Here is a 17,843-nt window from a genome sequence, read left to right on the forward strand (position 1 = left end):
CAATTTGTATTAGAATAAAAGGGCTCTTGTAGTTTTTAACAGCTGTTTATTCTTTCTATCCACTATTTTATTTTAGCGAAGAGTATAGAGACAAGATATTTGATGTGAAATGCCAAGAGAGGTGAGAAATTTTGCATTAGAATGGATAGAACCCAACTTAGCGACATTACCAATTCTGATCGTTTGAACTCTAGAATGGAACTAGGTGGAAATCATTGTATTGAAGGATTTGATAACAAAAAAGGCATTTCCTTTGCAAGAAAGAAGGCAAATCCAAGTAACCCCCCTACAATTATCCATAATGATTAAGAAATATCTGAAACCATTATAGGTGGGGGTACTATATAGTCTCAATAGATCAATGCAGACAAGTGAAAAAGGTATGGTTGATTTTGAGGAACTCTCCGGGAAAGGTAACCTTTTTTGCCTTGCAATTGGACAATTTGTGTCACGACCCAAATTTCATTATAGGTCGTGATGGCGCCCAACAATGTTATTATTCAAGCCAGCACTGATCAACTAGTGAATTCCCATTTTAAATAAATTAGTGAGTGATAGCTTCTCCTTATTTGATAGAAATTCAGGAGTTTGAAATTTTTAACATAAATGAATGGAATAAATAAATACGAATCGTAATCATGCAAGTAAAGCAAAATCATAAGCCTACTAGTGTGTGTGCCAAGACTTGGTGTCACAAGTATGTGGGCAATCTAGTAAAATATACAAAACCATGCTAGCCTACTGTCTAAAAAGAAATAGACAGAAAATAAAGACATAGGGGAGACTCCACCTGCTGCAGAATGGCTCAAAAGGGCAGCTCACCGGGAAGTCTGAGGCTGGGGAGTCAAGTCTATGCGCTAGACTGGTGGCCAGATGCACCTACATCAAATTCTATACTATCAAGTATAAAAGTGTAGCGTGAGTACATAAAAATATGTACCCAGTAAGTATCTCGTCTAACATCGAAGAAGTAGTGACGAGGGATCGACTCCGACACTTACTAGGGCCAACATATAATAATATGAAGTTCCAATTTTAAATCATAATGCATGTAGATAACAATAAGATCAAAACAAGAATAATAACTGGAAAATCCTTCCATCATATTTTAGAATTCAAGGTACTTTCTTCATTTAAAACAAGTGACCTTTCAAGCAGCAAATTATACAAACTATAAAGATCTCCAGTTCTATTATCACACACAAATACCACCGAGGACATTTGGTCTGATCCAATATAAATATAAACCGTGCACTGCCGAGGGTCGAACGGCGTGAACCATAGATGAATCTATTCAACCCGCTCGCGAATCATACATGTGACGTGGTCAAACATAAATTTAAGGAATTTCCCTGCTCACGGATCATGCGTGCGACGCGGTCAAGTATAATTTTTATCATTTAAATCATAACACTTTCTTGATTCGTTTTAAAATGAAGTCAATTCAACTTGAAGCCTTTAAATCCTTAGAAATCCTCAACTTAATTCCTTTCATTACAATTAGCACATATAATCAAATAATAGTGTCCACAAATTATGGTGTAAACCTAAAACTACCCGGACATAGCAGAAATAGTAGCTACGTATGGACTCTCGTCACTTCGTGCATATGTAGCCCCTACAAATAATCACATATTAATTAAGTTTACCTATGGAAAAATATTCCTCTTACAAGGTTAGAAAAGAAACTTACCTCGCTTCAAAGCCTACTTCCAAACTCAAGAATGCGCTCAAACCCTCAAATCAGAGTCGAACAACCCCAAAACTATTCAAATAGTGTAGAAACCAATCATTATAGGTTCAAAAGTTCATATTCTAACTATTAAAGTGATTACCCAACCCAAAAGGCAAGATTCCTAAATTTCACCTCCAGGTCCACGTGCCCGAATTCTGAATTTTTTTGAAGAAAGTTGTTACCCATAATCTAAGGAACATAAATATATGATTATTACTAAGTTTCATGGCCAATTTCATGGTAAAAATCTCATTCTTGTCAAACCCTAGGTTTTTCATCTGACCCATGATTTCTACCAAATTTTCATGTTAGGATCTACCCAAAATTTATGTATTGAACTCACAATAGGTAGAAATGACTTACCTCCAAAAGTAGGGGAAAATCCCTCTCAAAAAGCTCCAATAATCGCCCAAAGAGTGAGAGAAAATGAGTGAAAATGGCTTAAGTCCTATATTAATTGAACCTTACTGCCTCAGGTGTCCGCTTCTGCGGAATAGGCTGAGCCGGCTGGGGCCGCACCTGTGGACGGGTTTCCACTTCTGTGATCCCGATTCTGTGAAAAAGGAGTTGCATCTGCGGAACCTGGGCTCCTCTTTTTCGGCAGCACCTGCGAGCTCGTTCCTGCGGCTGACCAACCGCATGTGCGGTTATGATAACAGCTGGAGCTTCAGCTCTTGCCCCAAACTTTCAACTTGGTCCGGGCCTCGTCTGATTGATGCTCAGGGGCCCCGGGGACCCGTCTGAACATACCAACAAGTTTGGAATCATAAAACGGACTCGCTCAAACTCTAGAAATGCCCGAAACAACATTAAAACTAAGAATCACACCCTAAAACCAATTGAATCAAACTTATGAACTTCAAGTTCTTCATTTTACTTTCAAATGCGCTGAAACGCACTTATACTAATCGAAATGACACTAAATTTTGTGTGCAAGTCTTAAATGACATTATGGGACTATTCCCAGTCTCAGAATTCAATTCGGACCTCAATATCACCAAAACCTGCTCCAAACTAAATTTAAAATACTTCAAAGTTCTTCAAGAACCAACTTTGACTACGCGAAAATGCTCCCGGATCATCCAAAATCCAATCCGGACATACTCCCAAGTCTAAAATCATCATACGAACCTATTGGAACTGTCAAATCCCGATTCCGAGGTTGTTTATTCAAAATGTTGACCAAAGTCAAACTTGGACTTTTAAGCAAACCTTAAGGAACCAAGTATTCCGATTTCGATCCAAACTCTTCCAAATCCTGAACCAACCATCCCCGCAAGTCATAAATCAATAAGAGAAAGTACGAAAAGTCTTATTTAGGCGAACATGGTTCTAGAAAGCAAAACAACCGGTCGGGTCGTTACATTCTCCACCTCTTAAACAAAAGTTCGTCCTCGAACGGGTTTAGATTCATACTTGAAGTGCTGAATAAGTGTGGATATATGCTTTGCATGTCCTCCTCGGACTCCCAGGTCGCCTCTTCGATTGGTAGGCCCCTCCACTGAACCTTTACTGCGAAAATCCTCTTAGATCTCAACTGGCGATCCTGTTTATCAACAATAGCAACTGGCTCCTCCTCATAGCCCAAGCTTTCATCTAGCTGAATAGTACTAAAGTCTAACATATGAGATAAGTCGGCGTGATACCTCCGAAGCATAGACACGTGAAAAGCTGGATGAACCCCGTAGAGGCTGGGAGGTAAAGCAAGCTCATAAGCAACCTCCCCAACTCGCCTCAACACCTCAAATGGGCCTATATTAATCTTGGGCTCAACTTGACCTTCTTTCCAAATCTCATAATATCCTTCATCGGCAAGACTTTAAAGAGAACCTTCTCGCCAACAATAAATGATACATCACGCGCCTTCTGATCCGCATAACTCTTCTGTCTAGACTGTTCTGTGTGAAGTCGCTCCTGAATCAACTTTACCTTTTCCAAGGCATCCTTTACCAGATCAGTACCATATAACCTAGCCTCGCTGGGCTCAAACCACCCGATAGGAGAACAATATCGCCGACCATATAAAGCCTTAAATGGAGCCATCTCGATGCTGGACTGATAACTATTGTTGTAAGCAAACTCGGCAAAAGGCAAGAACTGATCCCATTGTCCTCCAAAGTCAGTTACACATGCTCTTAGCATGTCCTCCAATATATGAACTATCCGCTCTAACTGCCATCGGTCTGTGGATGAAATGTCATGCTGAGCTCTACACAGGTCCTTAACTCACTCTGTACGTCCCTCTAGAGATGTGAAGTGAACTGAGGGCCTCTATCTGATATGAAGGAAACACGCACACCGTGCAATCGAACTATCTCCCGAATATATATCTGGGCCAACTTCTCTAAAGTATATATAGTCACAATTGGAATGAAATGTGCCGACTTGGTCAACCTGTCGACAATGACCCAAACTGCATCAAACTTCCGCAAGGTTTGCAGCAACCCAACTATGAAGTTCATAGTAATGCGCTCCCATTTCCACTCAAGTATAGTCATCTGCTGAAGTAGGCCACCTAGCCTCTGGTGTTCATACTTAACCTGCTAGCAATTTAAGTACCTAGCCACATACTTAACTATGTCTTTCTTCATCTGTCACCACCAGTAATGTTATCTCAGGTCACGGTACATCTTTGTAGCACCTGGATGAATAGAATATCGAGAACTGTGTGCCTCCTCTAGAATCCTCTACCTCAAGCCATCAACATTAGGTACACATAGGCAACCCTAGAATCGCAAAACACCATCCTCGCCAATAGAAACCTTCTTGGCACCACCCTGTAGTACCGTCTCTTTGAGAACTGCTAAATGCGGATCATCAAACTGCCGAGTCTTGATCTGCCCCAATAATGAAGACTGGGCAACAACACATGCAAGAACTCAGCTGGGCTCTGAAATGTCCAACCTCACAAGTCTGTTAGCAAAGGACTGAATGTCCATAAGACATCACCAGAAACTCATAATGGCCATATCTAGTACGCAAGGCAGTCTTTAGAATATCTGAGTCCCCAAATCTTCAACTGATGGTACCCCGATCTCAAGTCGATCTTAGAAAACACCCTATCACCCTGCAACTGGTCAAACAACTCATCCATACGTGACAACGGGTACGTGTTCTTAATGGGTAACTTTGTTCAACTAGCAGTAATCAATGCACATCAACATAGTTCCATCTTTCTTCTTCACAAATAACACTGGTTCACCCTAAGGTGATACACTCGGTTTGACAAACCCCTTTGCCAATAAATCCTCAAGCTGCTCCTTCAGCTCTTTCAACTCTTTCAAAGCCATACAGTACGGTGGGATAGATATTGGCTGGGTACCTGGAGCAAAGTCAATATAAAAATCAATATCACGATCTGGAGGCATGCCTGGAAGGTCAAAAAGAGACACATCGACGAACTCCTGGACTATTAGAACTGAATTAATCGTTGGAAACTCTGCGGTGGTGTCCCGAACATATGCTAGATACGCCAAACAACCCTCTTAGACCAGATGTCGAGCCTTCAGAAAAGAGATAACCAGACTAGATTTACTAATGGAGGAACCCTTCCACTCCAATCTCGGCAACTTCGGCATCGCTAAAGTAACTGTCTTGGCACGAAAATCAAGGATGGTGTGATATGGGGATAATCAGTCCATGCCTAGGATGACCTCAAATCGATCATATCAAGTAACAGAAGGTCCTCTCTAGTCTCGTAACCACATAATGCAACCACACAGGATCGATAGATCCAATCCACAATCATAGAATTGCCCACAAGAGTGGACAGATAAACAGGAGTACCCAAAGACTCACGAGGAATATCTAGGAAATGAGCAAACACAAATGACACATATGAATAGGTAGACCCTGGATCAAATAATACCGAATCATCCCTACCACAGACATAAATAATACCTGTGATCACGGCATCTGAGGCCACTACATCTGGTCTGGCCGAAAAACATAGAATCTAGCTAGAGCACCGGCTGGCTGGCCTCTACCTAGCTGAACAATAGCTGGCTAACCTCCCTCTTCCTGACCTCCACTTCTAGGACGACCCCTGCCAGCCTGTCCCCACCTCTGGCGGTCGGGCGGCTGGTATTGCAATCATGGGCGGATGACCCTGTTGTACTACCTTGTCCCAAAGTCTGGGGCAGGTCCTCTTCAGGTGACCCGAATCTCCACACTCATACCAACCTCTCGGTAACATAGATTGTTGTCCCGAAGTCCGACCCTGATGGCCAAAATACCCACTAGAAGAACACTGAATGGATGGTGGGCGATATAAACTCTCTGGCATGACACTGAAATAGGCACTGGAAGAACCCTGATGAATTGGTGGGCGGTAAGAACTCTCTAGCATAACGCTGAAATAGGGTCACGCTGGAGCACCCCGAGGAGGTGGTGATGGTTCTGGATATGTGGGCCTACTAGGTTGACCCCTCCCAAACTAACCTCTGCCCTTAGCCGGGGCACCTCTAAACTCTCCAGAGAATTGGGTCCTCTTGGCTTGCTGCATCTGATCTCTACCCCTCTAGCTATAGCCCTCAATCCTCTGAGCAATCTCTACCACTAGCTAATAATTAGTACCCATCTCAACCTCCCGGACCATGCTAGCCCGAATACTGGGGTGTAACCCTGCAATAAATCTCTACACTCTCTCTGCGTCCGTAGGAAGTATCATAAGTGCATGGCGAGAGAACTCAGAAAATCTCACCTCATAATCGGTCACATACATCTGACCCTACTCGAGCTGCTCAAACTGATACCACAACTCTTCCCTCTGAGAGGGTGGAACATACTTGTCCAATAGAAGCCATGTAAACTGATCCCAAGTCATGGGAGGAGAACCCGCTGGTCTGCCAAGAAGGTAAGACTGCCACCATCTATGGGCCCTGCCCTCCAGCCGGAAAGCGGTGAAATCTACTCCATGGGACTCTAATATCCTCATGTTATACAGTCTGTCCATGCACCGATCAATGAAGTCCTGGGGTCCTCATGCCTCTCACCCCCGAATATAGGAGTGTATAGCCTAGTCCATCTGTCCAGTAGCTTTTGCGGATCGCTGTCCACGGCTGGTCTAGGCTCAAGTGCTGCTGTGGAAACTGGCTAGGCCCCGCCCACGGGTAGTGCACCCGGAGTTTGATATACTATAGTTGTATGCCTAGGAGCCTGAGTAGTATGGGTCTGTGCTCCCCCTGCTGCTTGAGATATGGCTGGATCTGCTGGAAATGAACCAGCCTGCGTTATAGAGTCCATGAACCATAGCATACGGCCCATGACCTCCTGAAAGCCCGGTCTCGTCATGAAATCTACCGGGTCTGGCTCTGGAACAGGCACCTCGCCCTGCTTCTCGATGATGGTATCCTCCACTAGATCTGCTGGTGGTGTTACTGGGGAACCTCTGGGATGCCCTCATCCCCTACCTCGGGCCGATGCCCTCCCTTGGCCTCTACCCTGGCCTCTAGCAACGGGGGGAGCAGCTCCTCCCGGACCTAGAACGTCCGCTGTATACGTCCTCACTATCTGTGAGAGAATAGAAGAAGACGATTTAGTATACTATCAACTGCACGATAGGAGATGAATAAATAGTAGATTCCTAACACCCTATAGTCTCTTGAAGATAAGTACGGACGTCTCGTACCGATCCGCAAGACTCTACCAGGTCTGCCTATAGCTTGTAAGGCCTACGTAAATCTAGTGCTCTGATACCATGTTGTCACGACCCAAATTCCATTATAGGCCATGATGGCACCTAATATCGTTGTTAGGCAAGCCAACACTGATCAACTAGTGACTTCCTATTTTAGATAAATTAGTGAGTGATATCTTCTCCTTATTTGATAGAAATTCAGGAGTTTGAAATTTTTAACATAAATGAATGGAAGCAATAAATATGAATCGTGATCATGCAAGTAAAATAAAATCATAAGTCTACTAGTGTGTGTGCCAAGACCTGGTGTCACAAGTATGTGGGCAATCTAGCAGAATATACAAAACCACGCTAGCCTACTATCTGAAAAAAATAGACAGAAAATAAAGACATAAGGGAAACTCCAACTACTGCAGAACAACTCAAAAAGGCAGCTCACCGGGAAGTCTCAAGCTGGGAAGTCAAGTCTACGCGCTGGACTAGTGGCCAAATGCACCTGCCTCAAATCCTGTACAATCAAGTACAAAAATGTAGCGTGAGTACATAAAAATATGTACCCAGTAAGTATCTCATCTAAGCTCGAAGAAATAGTGATGAGGGGTCGACTCCGACACTTACTAGGGACAACAATATAATAATATGAAGTTCCAATTTTAAATCATAATGCATGTTGATAACAATAAGCTCAAAACAAGAATAATAACTGGAAAGTCCTTCCATCATATTTAAGAATTCGAGGTACTTTCTTCATTTAAAATAAGTGACCTTTCAAGCAGCAAATTATACAAACTATAAAAAGCTCTAGTTCTATTATCACACACAAATACCACCGAAGACATTCGGCCCGATCCAACATAAATATAAATTGTGCACAGCCGAGGGTCGAACGTCGTGAACCATAGATGCATCTATTCACCCCGCTCGCGAATCATACATGTGACGCGGTCAAACATAAATTTAAGGAACTTCCCCGCTTGCAGATCATGCGTGCAATGTGGTCAAGTATAATTTTTATCATTTAAATCATAACCCATTCTTGATTCCTTTTAAAATAAAGACAATTCAACTTGAAGCCTTTAAATCCTTAGAAATCCTCAACTAACCCAAAAGGCAAGATTCATAAAATTCACCCCCGGGCCCAAGTGCGCGGATTCCAAAATTGTTTTAAGGAAGTTATTACCCATAACCTAAGGAACATAAATATATGATTATCACTAAGTTTCATGGTCAATTTTGTGGTAAAAATCTCATTCTTGTCAAACCCTAGGTTTTTCATCTAACCCATGATTTCTACCAAATTTTCATGTTAGGATCTACCCAAAATTTATGTATTGAACTCATAATAGGTAGAAATTACTTACCTCCAAAGCTAGGTGGAAATCCCTCTCAAAAAGCTCCAATACTCGCCCAAAGAGTAAGAGAAAATGAGTGAAAATGGCTTAAGTCCCGTATTAATTGAACCTCACTGCCCCAGCGATTTCCGCACCTGCAGTTCATGGGCCGCACCTGCGGACCAGGTGTTCGCTTCTGCGGAATAGGCTGAGAAGGGTGGGGCCGCACATGCAGACAAGTTCCCGCTTCTGCGGTCCCGATTTTGCAGAAAAGGAGCCGCATCTGTGAGGCTCTACCCGTACTTGCGAGCTCTCACCTGCGACTGACCAACCACAGGTGCGGTTATGACAACAGTTAGAGCTTCAGCCCTTGTCTGATTGACGTGGTCCGGGCCTCGTCTGATTGACGTTCGAGGCCCCTGGATCCCCTATCGAACATACCAACAAGTTTGGAATCATAAAACGGATTCGCTCGAACTCTCAGAATGCCTGAAACAAAATTTAAACTAAAAATCACACTCTAAAACCAATTGAATCAAACTTATGAACTTCAAGTTCTTCAATTTACTTTTAAATGCGCCGAAACACACTTATACTTCTCAGAATGATACCAAATTTTGCGTGGAAGTCTTAAATGACATTACGGAACAATTTCCGATCTCAGAATTCAATTTGAACCTCGATATCACCAAAACCCGCTCCAAACCAAATTTAAAGAACTTCAAAGTTCTTCAAGAACCAACTTTCACTATGTGGCGCCAAAATGCTCCCGGTTATCCAAAACCCAATTCGGACATATGCCCAAGTCCAAAATCATCATACAAACCTATTGGAACCATCAAATTTCAATTCCAAGGTTGTTTATTTAAAATGTCGATCGAAGTCAAACTTGGTCTTTTAAGACAAACTTAAGGAACCAAGTGTTCCGATTTCGATCCAAACTCTTCCAAATCCTGAACCAACCATCCCCCCAAGTCATAAATCAGTAAAATTAAGTACAAGAAGTCTTAGTTAGGGGAACGAGATTATAAAAAGAAAAACGACCGATCGGGTCGTTACAATTGGACAATTATATACTCTTTAGAGGAAAATTTACAAGACAATTAAGGTATAGAAAGCATTTTCACAAAAGACATATGGCCCATTTTTTGATGCCATAGAACATCATTCTTATTTATACAAGGAAGATTACAATCACTAATTTATCAAAAATAAGTACTAATAAAGGAACAACAAAAACAAGTACAAACAAAGGAACATCTAAAACTGAAGTAGAACTGTATGTAAAAAAGGAAGATAATATGGAACAACAACACATGACAGATTAGTTGTGGACTGGATGGCAATATAAGGATATAGAGTTTATGGTCAATCTTACTAATTTCTTATGACCTCTTCCGAGAAGGCCTTGTAACCCACAAAAATTGTAGTAAGGAGAACATAATGTTTGAGTTGAGTAAGGAACTGATATATAGAAATTATATTTTTAGTGAAAAGAAGGTACAAATAATACATTTGTCAAGGTGATATCAGAAAATAGTGAAAGAGAACCAAAACAAGTGACTTTAACCTTGTAACCATTTGGCAAAGTGTGATGACCCAAAGGGTCATCTTGTATTTCAGAATTTGAATCCAGGTTCCGAGGCCTTAAAAACCTCATTTTCTTTTTCCTCAATTTGTGCGCGCAGTCCGAGCATGTTTCCGGAAAGCTTTTATGTGAAATTTAAGAAAAATATTAAATTTGGACTTAAGAAAATTGATTAAAGTTGACTTCAGTCAATATTTTTGGTAAACGGACCCGGACCCATAATTTAACGATCTCGTAGGGTTCGTAGTAAAATATGGGACTTGGGCGAATGCTCGGAATCGAATTCCGAGGTCCCTAGCTCGAGAAATTTTTTTTTTAAGAAAATTATTTACTGAAAAATATAAGGACTTTTGGAAATGAAATAGTTAAGTTGAATCTGTGAAATTTGGTAAGAATCGGAGTTGATTTGGTATAAATTGGACCCATAGTTGAGAAAATGGAAATTTCAATGTTCTTAAAATTTTCATGAATTTTGATGCTCAATTCATAGTTGTTGATGTTATTTTGATGATTTCATCACACGAGCAAGTCTGTATGATTTTTTTTGACTTGTGTGCATGTTTAGTTTGGAGCCCCGAGGGCTGGGGTGAGTTTTGGATAGGCCACGGGGTGATTAGGACTTAAGAAAACTCAGCTGTGCATCTGATGTTTTGAATAGGCCTCTGATCTCGCAAATGTGAGACCAAGCTTCGCAAATGCGAAGTCTGCAGGCCTGGGAAATGTGACAATATTGTCACAAATGCAAAGAAGGCCTGGGAAGGCCAACCTCACAAATGCGAAACTCTAGCCAGAAATGCGAAGGCCCCAGAAGTCGCAAATACAACATATTTGTCGCAAATGAAAAGGCATCAAAATTGCAAACCCCTGATCGCAATTGCAATAACTGCAGCCTGTTAAGTGAGATTTTAGACGGGATTTTCACCATTTTTTAATTCTCCCAAACTCTAAACATCCCTAGGCGATTTTTCAAAGACCCAAACTTTTCCAAATCATAGGTAAGTGATTTCTAACTCATCTTCTTCAATCTAATTCATCTTTTTATATGATTTCACTTCAAAATCTAGGGTTTTTCATGGGAAATTGGGTGTTCTTGGGTAGAAATTAGGATTTTTGAATTTTGGGGATTTGGACCTCAATTTGAGGCCGGATTTCAAAACCAATTGCATATTTGAGTTCGTGGGTGAATGGGTAATCAGGTTTTTGTTCGAACTTCAAGTTTTGACCAAGCGGGCCCGGGGTCGATTTTTGACTTTTTGGGGAAAATATTGGGAAATTTATATTCATGCATTAGAATTGGTTTATTTTGCATTTATTGATGTTATTGAGTAAATTATGACTAGACACAAGTGGATTGGAAGTGGAACCTAGAGGTAAAGAGGTAATTGAGGCTTGATTTTGTCCGTGAAATTGAGGTAAGTGTTTGGTCTAACCTTAGCTTGAGGGAATAAGAGTTGTGGTCTTATTTGCTATGTGTTAGTATTGAGTACGACGTATAAGTGTGGTGATGAGTATCTATACGTTGGTGTCAAGCATTCCCATGAGTCTTATACCATGATTGTTGTTACTCTATTATGTACTGTCCATGCTTAAATTGATGATTATCAATGTTGAACAAGACTTATGATAATTTCTTGGTAATTGACCACTATTGAGTATTGGCTCAAGTTGAGATTTATTTTGAAGTAACTGTTGAAACGATATTGGTTATAACTGATTCCCTTGCCGGGATATTATTGTTTCTAATTTTGATTCCCTTGCTGGTACGTGTTGTTTCTATTGTTTGGATGGGGAAGAGTGCAAATAATGAAGGGTAATGTCGTGCATGATATTGTGAGTGAGTGATAATGCACGAAGGGTGATGCCGTGTCGATATTGTGAGAGTTAATGCACGAAGGGTGATGCCGTGCTGATATTGTGAGAGTTAATACACGAAGGGTGATGTCGTGCCATGATTATGAGAGTTAATGCACGAAGGGTGATGCTGTGCCGATTCTGTTAATTCTTATGGTGAGGACGAGTGTTAGACTTTAGCACTGTCCAGTTGGACAAGGACTTGACCTACGAGGAGGAGCCGGTAGCTATTCTAGACCGACAAGTTTGTCAGTTGAGATAGAAGAATTTCCCTTCAGTTTGTATGCAATAGAGAGGTCAACCTGTTGAGGCAGCAACCTGGGAGTTCGAGTCCGATATGGGGAGCCGATATCCCCATCTTTTCACCGACTCGGGTACTTTTCTATGTCTGTTCGAGGACAAATGGTTGTTTTAGAGGTGGAGAATGTGATTACCCCAAGGGTCATCTTGTATTTCAGAATTTGAATCCGAGTTTCGAGGCCTTGAAAATCTCATTTTCTTTCTCCTCAATTTGCGTGTGCAGTTCAGGCGCATTTGCAGAAAGCTTTTGTGACGACCCGGCCCGTCGTCTCATGGGTTACCGCTCCATTTTTTTCCCATTCTCATCTTCTTTATGTTTTATTATCCGTATCTTATGTGATCGAGTTGGTTTGGAGTGTTTTGATAAGAAATGAGACACTTAGTCTCTTTTAAGAAGGCTTAAGTTGGAAAAGTCAACCCGATGTTAACTTATGAGTTAGAGGGCTCGGATGTGAATTCCTATGATTAGGTTAGCTTTGGGGGATGATTTGTGACTTAGGAGTGTGATCGGAAGTAATTTTGGAGGTCCGTTTAGAATTAAGCTTGAATTGGCGAAGTTAGTATTTTGGCGAATTCCGGTTGATAGGTGAGATTTTGATCCGAGAGTTGGAATGGAATTCCGAGAGTTGCAGTTGCTTCGTTAGGTGATTTTGGATGTGTGTGCAAAATTTCAGATCATTCGGAGGTGTTTTGGTCGGGTTTTTGATCAAATGCGTATTTCGGAAGCTTTTAAGAAATTAAGCTTGAATTCGATGAGTTTTGGGTAATTTAATGTTGTTTGAGGTGTTTTGATGATTGGAAGAGGTTTGAATAATGTTATGAATTATATTGGCATGTTTGGTCGGGGTCCCATGAGGCTCGGATAAGTTTTGGAAGAGTTTTGGAAGATTTTTGTCGTTTGAGCATAAGCATGTAATGATCCAAAGGTTCATTTTTAGTTCTAGAGATCGAAATTTTATTTCGAGATTTCCAGAATTTAAATAATGAATTATAGGAGTGATCTGGAAAGTTTGGTCTAATTTCATCAAGTCGCGATTGGGTTTTTGACACGAAATATGAGTTAATTGTTTAACGAGCGAAATGGATATCACACTGAGAAAACGAGCTCCGAATTGAGTTTCGATTGAAGGACTATGTTCGTATCATTATTTGTGACTCATAGGAACAATAATCATCGAATTCCGAGTTCGTATGATGGAGTTAGACCCATTTTAGTAAAAAAAAAAGTGCTGCAATTTCGTTGGCTGCTGCTGTATTTGTTTTAGCAGCGTGAACAGTAACTGCGCGGGTGAACAGTGACCACGCGCGTGAACAATACTTCCGAAAATTTTTGGGCAGTGAGTTTATAAAACACTTCATCCGCGATTTTAGGTCATTTTTCCTCCATGGTTGATCATTTTGAGAGCTTCTTGATGGAGATTAAAGAGGGATTCAAGGGGGAACGACTTGAGGTAAGTTTGTTGGACTTAGAACTCGTTTTTATTGTGAATTCCACCTAGAGATTCATGAAATATAAACCTACAAATCAAGAACTAGGGCTTGAATTTTGAAACCAAACAATTAGGATTTGATGGGTCATTTGAACTCGGATTTGGGAGTTCTTGGTATGTATAGACTTGTGGCAAGACAAGGAATCTGGTGATGTTAATTTTCTGATTTTTCGAGACGTGGGCCCGGGGCTCGGGTTTTGTCAAATTCGTGAAATTTGATATTTTTCGATTGCTTTCGATTGGGTATTGTCTCTTTAGCATAATGCGACATATTCGTTGTGATTTTGGGCAGATTCATTGGACGAGGAGGGTAATTTGAGAGGCAAGGGCATAACGAGCTAGACTTTGACCATCTTGAGGTGAGTAATTGATGTAAATGATGTCCTGAGGGTTTGAAACCCCAAAATTTCACATCGTAATGCTATATTGAGGTGACTTGCACACCGGATAACGGGCGTGGGGTAGAGCACCATTGGGGATTGTGACTTGGTCCGTCCCGAGAGATGTTTGTACCGTATTTTCTACTTGAACTAAATTGAGAATCATCCTCACTTAGATTTAATTGTTACATTTGGGCTTCTTGCCAATTATTTGAATCCTTCAGGGATTGATATCACCGTTTTCGCATATTTTGCATATCATTTGACCTTAGTCCAAGGTTTTTAATACTGTTTTGCAAACTCAGCCATCTTTCTAAGATTTAAAAACTTAAATGATATTTCTAAATGATATTTCGGGCTGAGAACTACTGTTTTACAAATGCCCAAGGGGATTATGATGATTTCTGGACTGAGCATGGATTGGGCTGCGCGTCGCCGCAGTGTTATATTGATATTGAGGCCGAGAGCCTGGTTGAATACATTGATATTGAGGCCGAGGGCCTGGTTGATTACATTGATATTGAGGCCGAGGTCCTGGTTGATTACATTGATATTGAGGCCGAGAGCCTAGGTGATTATACTGATATTAATATGAGGCCGAGGGCCTAGATTTGATGCCACAAAATGACTTGATATTGCGCTTGGGCTGTAGGAGCCCCTCCGGAGTCTGTACACACCCCTAGTGAGCGCCGTCGACGATAAATAAATGGATGGCTCGGGCTGCACGCCGCAGTGGGTACTAGAGTGTACCATCATATGCATTGCATTGCACTCATGCATTTGTTTTTATCGATTAAACCTGTCTCAGTATTTGGTACTCTGATTTAATTGACTTGTTGCTTCACTATTTGTTGTTCTAAACTGCCAGTTATAGCTTACTTTATATTTTTCCATGATTTCTTATTCTCAGCCTTTATTTATGTTTATTACTCACTGGGTCGGAGTACTCACATTACTTCCTGCACCTTGCATGCAGATCCAGGTACACCACAGGCTGAGTGAGGATTTGTTTAGCTGAACAGTAGTATCCGGGAGTATTGAGGTAGCTGCATGGCATTCACAGCCTTGATCTATCCCCTCTGTCTCTATCTTTTATTCCGCATTTTTCCTAGGCAAACTTGTAATAGGTGGATATTCTGTATTAGAGGCTCATATTCGTGACACCGGATTCTATTGGGCTATGGTGTGGAATTTTAATTGAACTTCCGCAGATTTTATTATTAATTATACACTTGAATGTAATGACTTAGTAAATTCTCTGTGATATTTATTTATAATCTGAATAAGAATTTGGGATAATATTGTTGAATGGTCGGGCTTGCCTAGCAGTGTGTTGGGTGCCATCTTGACCGGGGTTGGGGTCGTGACAACTTTTATGTGAAATTTAAGAAAAATATTGAATTTGCCCTTTAAAATTGATTAAAGTTGACTTCGTTCAACATTTTTGGTAAACGGACCCGGACCTGTGATTTGACTGTAGTAAAATATGGGACTTGGGCATATGCCCGGAATCGAATTCTGAGGTCCCTAGCCCGAGAAAAGAATTTTTAAAGAAAATTATTTGCTGGAAAATATAAAGACTTTTAGAATGAAATGGTGTGTGATCTTGATGGTATCGGGCCCGTATTTTGGTTTTGGAGCCCGATACAGGTTTAAAATAATAATTAAGTCGAATCTGTAAAATTTGGTAAGAATCAGAGTTGATTTGGTATAAATCGGACCCATAGTTGAGAAAATGGAAATTTCAATGTTCTTAAGAATTTCATAAATTTTGGTGCTAAATTCGTAGTTGTTGATGTTATTTTGATGATTTGATCGCATGAGCAAGTCTGTATGATATTTTTAAACTTGTGTGCATGTTTGGTTTGGAGCCCCGAGGGCTCGGGTGAGTTTTGGATAGGCCACGGGGTGATTAGGACTTATGAAAACTCAGCTGTGCATCTGGTGTTTTGCACAGGCCTCTGATCTCGCAAATGCGAGACTAGGCTTCGCAAATGCGAAGTCTGCAAGCCTGGGAAATGTGACAATATTATCGCAAATACGAAGAAGGCCTGGGAAGGCCAACCTCGCAAATGCGAAAGTCTGGCTGGAAATGCGAAGGCCCCAGAAGTCGCAAATGCGAAGGCAGAAGAAATTTATATGGTTCGCAATTGCAAATCCCTGATCGCAATTGTGATAACTGCAGCCTGTTAAGTGAGATTTCAGACGGGATTTTTACCATTTTTCAATTCTCTCAAACCCTAAACATCCCTAAGCGATTTTTCAAAGACCCAAACTTCTCCAGATCATAGGTAAGTGATTTCTAACTCATCTTCTTCAATCTAGTTCATCTTTTTACATTATTTCACTTCAAAATCTAGGATTTTTCATGGGAAATTGGGTGTTCTTGGGTAAAAATTAGGATTTTTGAATTTTAGGGATTTGGACCTCAATTTGAGGTCAGATTTAAAAACCAATTGCATATTAGAGTTTGTGGGTGAATGAGTAATCAAGTTTTGGTTCGAACTTCTAGTTTTAACCAAGCGCACTGAGGGTCAGTTTTTGACTTTTTGGGGAAAACATTGAGAAATCTATATTCATGCATTAGAATTGGTTTATTTAGCATTTATTAATGTTGTTAAATAAATTATGACTAGATACAAACGGATTGGAAGTGGAATCGAGAGGTGAAGCGGTAATTGAGGCTTGATTTTGTCCATGGAATTGAGGTAACCGTTTGGTCTAACCTTAGCTTGAGAGAATAGGAGTTGTGGTCTTATTTGCTACGTGTTAGTGTTGAGTACGATGTATAGGTGTGGTGACGAGTATCTATACGTTGATGTCAAGCATGCCCGTGAATGTTATTCCATGATTGTTGTGACTCTATTATGTACTGTCCATGATTAAATTGATGATTATCAATGTTGGACAAGACTTATGATAATTTCTTGGTAATTTACCATTGTCGAGTATTGGCTCAAGTTGAGATTTATTTTGTGAAGTAACTGTTGAAACGATATTGGTTATAGCTGATACCCTTGCCGGGATGTTATTGTTTCTATTGTTGATTCCCTTGCCGAGACGTATTGTTTCTATTGTTTGGGTGAGGAAGAGTGTAAAGCACGAAGGGTGATGCTGTGCATGATATTGTGAGTGAGTGATAATTCACGAAGGGTGATACCGTGCCGATATTGTGAGAGTTAATGTACGAAGGGTGATGCCATGCCGATATTGTGAGAGTTAATGCACGAAAGGTGATGTCGTGCCATGATTATGAGAGTTAATACATGAAGGGTGATGCCGTGTCGATTCTGTTATTTCTTATGGTGATGACGAGAGTAAAAGTACGAAGGGTGATGTCATACAAGCGTTACTGTTTCATTATTCCTGTTGATACAAATACGGTGTTCTTTATGCTTCTCTACTGAATTACTGTTAGAATTTGACATTCCCCGCAGCATGTTCCCCTTCCCATCTTTATTTGTTATTTCCTGTTATTATCGTTCTGTTTGTATATGATTTAACTACACATGTTTATATGGTTGTCATGT

The sequence above is a fragment of the Nicotiana tabacum genome, chromosome 18 (assembly GCF_000715075.1).
Source record: "Nicotiana tabacum cultivar K326 chromosome 18, ASM71507v2, whole genome shotgun sequence".
Taxonomy (NCBI): Eukaryota; Viridiplantae; Streptophyta; class Magnoliopsida; order Solanales; family Solanaceae; genus Nicotiana; species Nicotiana tabacum.